This window comes from Heliangelus exortis, chromosome 2, assembly GCF_036169615.1.
Source record: "Heliangelus exortis chromosome 2, bHelExo1.hap1, whole genome shotgun sequence".
Taxonomy (NCBI): Eukaryota; Metazoa; Chordata; class Aves; order Apodiformes; family Trochilidae; genus Heliangelus; species Heliangelus exortis.
In genome coordinates, this window is record NC_092423.1 from 4,256,854 (window position 1) to 4,262,853 (window position 6,000).

General features: G+C 44.8%; 1 protein-coding gene across 1 annotated transcript in view; it reads right to left on the bottom strand.

Moving 5' to 3' along the window:
- The window catches only part of ADCYAP1R1 (ADCYAP receptor type I), a 134,690-nt gene extending 129,593 nt beyond the window's left edge, over positions 1 to 5,097 (bottom strand). Inside the window, exon 1 of the mRNA XM_071734585.1 lies at positions 4,314 to 5,097. The gene's annotated coding sequence lies outside the window, so the exon portion shown is untranslated. The remainder of the gene's footprint in view (positions 1 to 4,313) is intronic.
- Between the last annotated feature and the right edge of the window lie 903 nt (positions 5,098 to 6,000).

Below are 6,000 nucleotides of genomic sequence, written 5' to 3' on the forward strand. Positions count from 1 at the left end.
AACCCACCGTGCAGATTAAAAGGGCTTTTCCTGCCCTAACCCTCAGCTCCATTTAGCAGGCCCAACAAATCAGAGCTAACAGACTATAATTAACTTTCCATTTGCAGCTCCGAAGCAATCGTAACCCAATCAGCTCTAATGGAGTGCAAAAGCCACTGTTGTTGAGGCTTTTTGTGAAGTGCCTCAACCTTGGACAGACAAACCTGGAAACATATGTGGCAGAAGTGTGATTTATTTTCAGTAAGGAGTGCTTAGGCTTCAAAATTTCCAGTAGGATAGAAACTGAAATAATTATTATTACTATTGCTATAACTGTTAGTGTGAAGGATAGGCCATATAAATATTTCTCCCCTTTTCTGTCAGTGTTAGAGTCAATTATAGGTTATACAAACATTAACTAGAAGAATTTATTTAATTAAAAAACCAACCAAACAAAACAAAACACAACACAGTCATTTTCACACCTTTTTAAACTTTTTTTTTTAAAAAGAATATATCACATAATTAGACTGGAGCATTTTCAGAGCATAGGCCTACCTTAAGCCAGCCAAGAGTAAAACTGACACATGAATGAGCAGGAATAAGATCATCAGGATGTCTCCAGGGCAGGTAACTTCTAATATCAAATTCAAATCAGCTCATTTCATGGGATGATTATCTCAGCAGAATATGGATTCTACAGCAGTGTAGAATCCAAGCAGCAAACAAGAACCCCCTGCAACTGCATCTGTGTATGTCTGCAGGAATCTTTCCAAGTGAATATTCCTCAGCACAACAGCCATGTTAGCTTGAAATGCTCTGTGTGATGATGCTTCTAATTATATTTCAGGAGCTAGAATGATTTAGCACCTCTGAAGAAGTCCTGTCCTGGAATTATTAATTTGGCTGCTCTACAGGTCAGCCCATCAGCTTGCATGGAGATACAATCAGTGAACTGCAGAGAATTACATAAACAAGACTTGAACAATCTGGCTTGTTTTACATGAGTTCCTCATTTGTCTGCTGGAGATAAAAGTTCAAGCCTAAGACAGATCAACAGATTGAGAAAGCAAAGGGTGGTCAGAAAAAAAAAAAAAAAACAACAAAAAAACCAAACAAGCAAAGCAATGAGGTGAGGGCTGGATGTCCTGCCACGAAGCATTCTGCAACAAAAAGCATTCTGCCTTTTTTCCCATATATTTGTGCCCACTCAGTTACAATCCAAAGAGCATTTCAACAGCCACCTCAGACACATGAATTCTAGTGCTTGTTTGCATTGTGGAAAAGTACCAAACACCTTTCTGTATGCAAAGCATTTCTTAAGAACAGAACGAGATCAGCATTGAGGGAACTAGAAAAGCAACTCCTCAGGGGATGCAGTACATGTGGGGTAACAGGAGTACTCTGAAAGACAGTGGTGTTGCAGCCATCCCTGATGATATATTAACAGCAGAGATTACTTTAAAGTTGTGGATGGGAAAAAAAAGAGAGAGTTCCTCACTGGTGCATTTGCATCCCTTTCAGTTGAGTTGTTCTATTCCTGCACCAGTGATATCATTCCAAAATCTTATTGACTGCAGCATGAACTGAATCCCACCCTTGCTGCCCTCACAGGTGATATGGGATGGCTGGATGTGAAAAGAGAACAGGGAGTAAAAACAAATTAATAGAAGCCAACACAAAAATAGACTTTGCTGACTTAAAGGTGGAGGCTACACTCCCCGGGCCAAGTAGTAAAAAGGGGTGAAGTAAAAAAAAATAAAATCAGTATCTCCACTGACTTCTGTACCCTGGTATCAGTTTACCTCTCCTGACAACTGGGGTGATAAATAACTCCTCTGTCAAATCAGAACTAGCTCTAAAGCCTGGAATTTCTGCAGTTCTTTCCACCAGATAGGAGTTACAGCATCATCCTGTCCTGAGTTTATTTTTTCTCAGTGCTTCTTAACTCAAATACTCTGGTTTCATTAAAAGATAATCTGAGCTAATTTAGGAATTAGACTGTTTGTACTAAGTGTGCTCAGAAGGAAGGAAAGGAAAACAAAATCTGCTACATTGCAATGAATCAGCCTGGGGACATGGGTCTCAACTTCTCAAAGGCGTAGGCACATATGGAACTCAGCCCCAGAAAAAATATCTCCAGGATGCCGGCTCAGTCACCCAAATGAAGAGAGATGTGAGGAGCAAGGGTCTGAAGGAGGTCACCAGACCTCAGAAATCTCTGGTTTTCTCATCCTGGTAGCATCCCACAACAAAGCTCCTACCTTTGTGTTTCTGTGCTTCACATACACACCAACAACAGCAGATCCCGAGAGCTACAAGCGGCGGCGGCACCACCGTGCAAACAGCAGACATCTTAAATTTCCAGGGAGGAACAAATCCTCTTGTTTGCTCGACCCCAGCAGAAGGCTGAAGTTAAGGAGTGATTACAAAGTTTGCTGCCCCTTCAAAGATAAATACGTGCGTTTATCACACTTAAGGTCCTCCCCACCCCATGACCTTGGAGGCTGTTCCGTGCCACTGGTTATCCTTCCAGTCACGGCACACATGCCTTCAACTGGAGGAAACAAAACAACAGAAACCTTCTGCTCCACAAGAGATTGCCAGTACAGTAACAGATCAATTGGAGCTGTCCTTAACAAACAAGAAAGCAGCAAACATTACCCTCAGCACATAAGAGCAGGGGACAAAAAAAAAAAAAAAAAGTAGAAGACCATAACCCACCATAACCCAGAACGGTGAGATGTCAACTTTAATTCAACTGCCCTTATTGCAGTGAACAGCATTCCTTAATTATTCATCAAACTGAAACAGTGTTGCCCTAACCATCCATATAGGACAACTTATTTTAAGACAGCATTGGTGTGTTTCACATCAGCCAAGTATGAATGCTTGCATAATACATTCTGTCTCTGTAGCTATACCAACACCACTTTAAGGAGTTTGCTTTCTATGCTATTGTTGGCAGAAACCTTCAGAAACCTTCATACATTCTCTTTGCTTGGCATGTGCTAGCCATGGAAACCTTTCCCCACTGCACCTGACCAGTGTCACATAGGCTGAATGGAGAAGTGGGATGGCTGTGTACCCCGAAAACATCAACTGAAAATCTGTTTAAAAAAACAAACAAACCAAAAAACCCAACGCACCCAAAAGGCTACTTTGGTTACATCGCCTATTGCCACATCAGTCCAACACTTGCACTGTAATCAGCATACACAAGAACCAGGTCACTCTGATGCCTTACTCACTTAGATTAATATTTCTTTTATTATTTTAACTTCCTCTGTGCTACACCAATATATTCTTCAAGCTAAAAAAGCCAGATTCTGTTTACCAGCAGATTGGATGCAGAGGAAAGCCACAGACTTGAAGGGAGTTTTTCTAGACTTGCTTCAATATTAGTGGGATGATCATCTAGCCATAAACACAACTGTGTCACAAATCTTTTTTTTTTTTTTTTTTTTTTTCTTTTTAATGCATTTTCCAGTCCTCTACAGCATGCTGCATTATCTTTCTCTCCCTGCCTGCAAACTCTTCAGATTCCAATACATACCTGAACTGTTCACATGTGAAATTCACAGCCCAGCAGTCGGTCCTGGACGCTATCGCTCTGACTTAAGATGTGCTTGGCATAAACAGGGTATTATTAGAACCAGCTGTTCCAATACTGATAAGGAGAAGGGCACAGAAGCAGGCAAGCAGAGGTCAAAAGCACATTAACCACAATTTTTCACTCCTGCCCCACTGAAAAACAGAGAAGTCCTGGTGCCCTGCTTGAAGGGTGAATCAGAGTTTCTGCGGCAGGTGAAGATGCAGGACTGCAAAAGGGAGCCTTGAGCTCGAAAATGCTCCGAGCAGCATCGGGTCTGTTAGCAATCAGGTTTTATTTACCAGCCATATTGTGTTAAAAACAGACGTGATTCCCATGCCGAGCATGTTAACCTGTCACCACTTGCAAAGGGAGATTTATTTGTTTGAAATAAGCAAAAATCTATTTGGTGGACGCATCCTCAGAGGCTGCAGGTCTGGATGAAGGCAGAAAGCCTGCATGCAATTCCACCCCCCACCAAAAAAAAAAAAAAAAAAAAAAAGTATTCCCAGGACCTGGGGAAGACGAGGAGAGAGCCGGTAAATCAATGTCACTCTAAGACAAGCCGGCGGTTCCTTTCCCCTCAAGGCTTGCAGTAGTGTTGCTTTGGCATCTCCAGGGTTTGGAGCGGGGCAGAACCCCCCCCTCCCGACCCCATCCCAGTCCCCAGCTCGGGCTGGGAACCGGAGCGGTGTCACCCCCGGGTGGGAAGGTTGGAGAAAAGCCGAAGCAAAGGACTTACCATTGCAGCAAGGATCCGTCCCGGTGCTGGAGATGCTGCATCCCCGCCGTGGCGGGGAGGGGCGGGTGCCGGTGGGCTGGGAGGCAGCGCTGGGATGGACACAGAGACACCGAGAAGGTCCCCGACAGAACCTCTGCAGGTCCGGATGTCTGCGGGGAAACTGAGCGGCCAGGGCCGGGCCGGGCTCCCCCCAGCCTGGTTGGTACCGAGCGGAGGAAGGGTCGGTGCCTCCGAAGAGAATCCAAATTCCTCCTCCCTCGCCTGCCGGTCATGTCCAGGCTGCCTTTGCTCAGGGGATGGGCCAGGTCCTGGCCGTGAAGGAATTTGCCATCGTTAAATTAAAAAACAAAAACAAAAAAACAAAACACCCCCCCCAAAAAAAAAAAAAAAAAATCAAGAAGGGAGGCAGGAGATTTGCAAACTTTTTTCCCCCCCTCTTTTTCTTTTTTTTTTTTTTTCAGCCTTTTTTGTTTGTTTGTTTGTTTGTTTTGGGGTTTTTTTGTTTGTTTGTTTTTTGGTTGGTTTTGTTCTTGCTTTTAGAGAATTATTCTTGCTCGGGAGGTTGGGGGTGGGCGAGGAGAAGGGTGTTCAGGCTGGATCAGATGCTGTGCCTGCGAGTCAAGGCTGTGTCGTGCTCACCCCTCTATTTCTGTGTGTGTGTGTCTGATTCTCATACCCAGACAATGCTCTGCAAAGAGAGCTGGTCCTGCGGAGAAATGCAAACACCTCCTCCCCCAAGTGCCTGAGGAAATGAAAGACGATATGGAACCAATAGCTTTTCCTTGGCTGCTCTCATTAATATGGAGGAAGAGAATGAAACCAATGAGGAAGAGCAGGAGGAGGGGTTTATTCAAATTAAGTTTCTTATATCAAGCTGTGTTTCACCCCCTCTCCCCTGTTTTTTTTTGTTTTTTTTTTCCTCCTCCTACCTCCCCCCCCCCAAAGCCTCTGTCTCCCTGTCACCTAAACATCGTTGCTGCTATCCCAGAGGTTTTATTTCTTTTTAAATGAGTGTGACAGGGTCAGCAAAGCACGATGATGAGAGGGAGGATAGCATCATTGTTTGGAGGGGGTTGGTGGTGGAAGGGAGGATGCAGGGAGGCGATTTCTCCCTGAGCTGCAGAAGAGTTGGTTGCAAAGAAAAGCAATAAAGTAGCTGGAGTTGGCAGCGAGGGGAACAGAGAGGAAATGGAGCAGGACTTTCACCTAGAAGCAGCATTTTGCAGATGGTGGATTGCAGATAGGCAGGTGGGTAGTGTCTAGGATGAGCTCTCTGAGCTTCTGGAAAGGATCTCCTCCTTTTTCCCAAAACAGACACAGACACACACCCAGGAAGGGGACTGCACAGGAACAACAGCATCAGTCCTGTCTGCATTGCTTCAGGATTCCTGGAACATCAGTGCAGGAGTGGTACCTGTTGCTGGAAGACCAGTGGAAGGGAGTTTTAGGGAGGGCTGAGATGGTTGGTGAGAAGTGAAAGGGATGCCCAGTCAGTTCTTTTGAGCTGTGTCTGGCAAAGAGCAGGGTGGCACACGTCACCTGCAAGGTAAGTGCACAAAAGCATCCAGTCACTGCTCCCTTCTGCAGAGAGCAGCACTCCAGGGAAAGCTCTCCAGACCTGGAAAATGATCTCTAAAGGAGTCTGAACATCTGCAGCAGGCCTAGAGGAACCCTCTGCCACTGCATC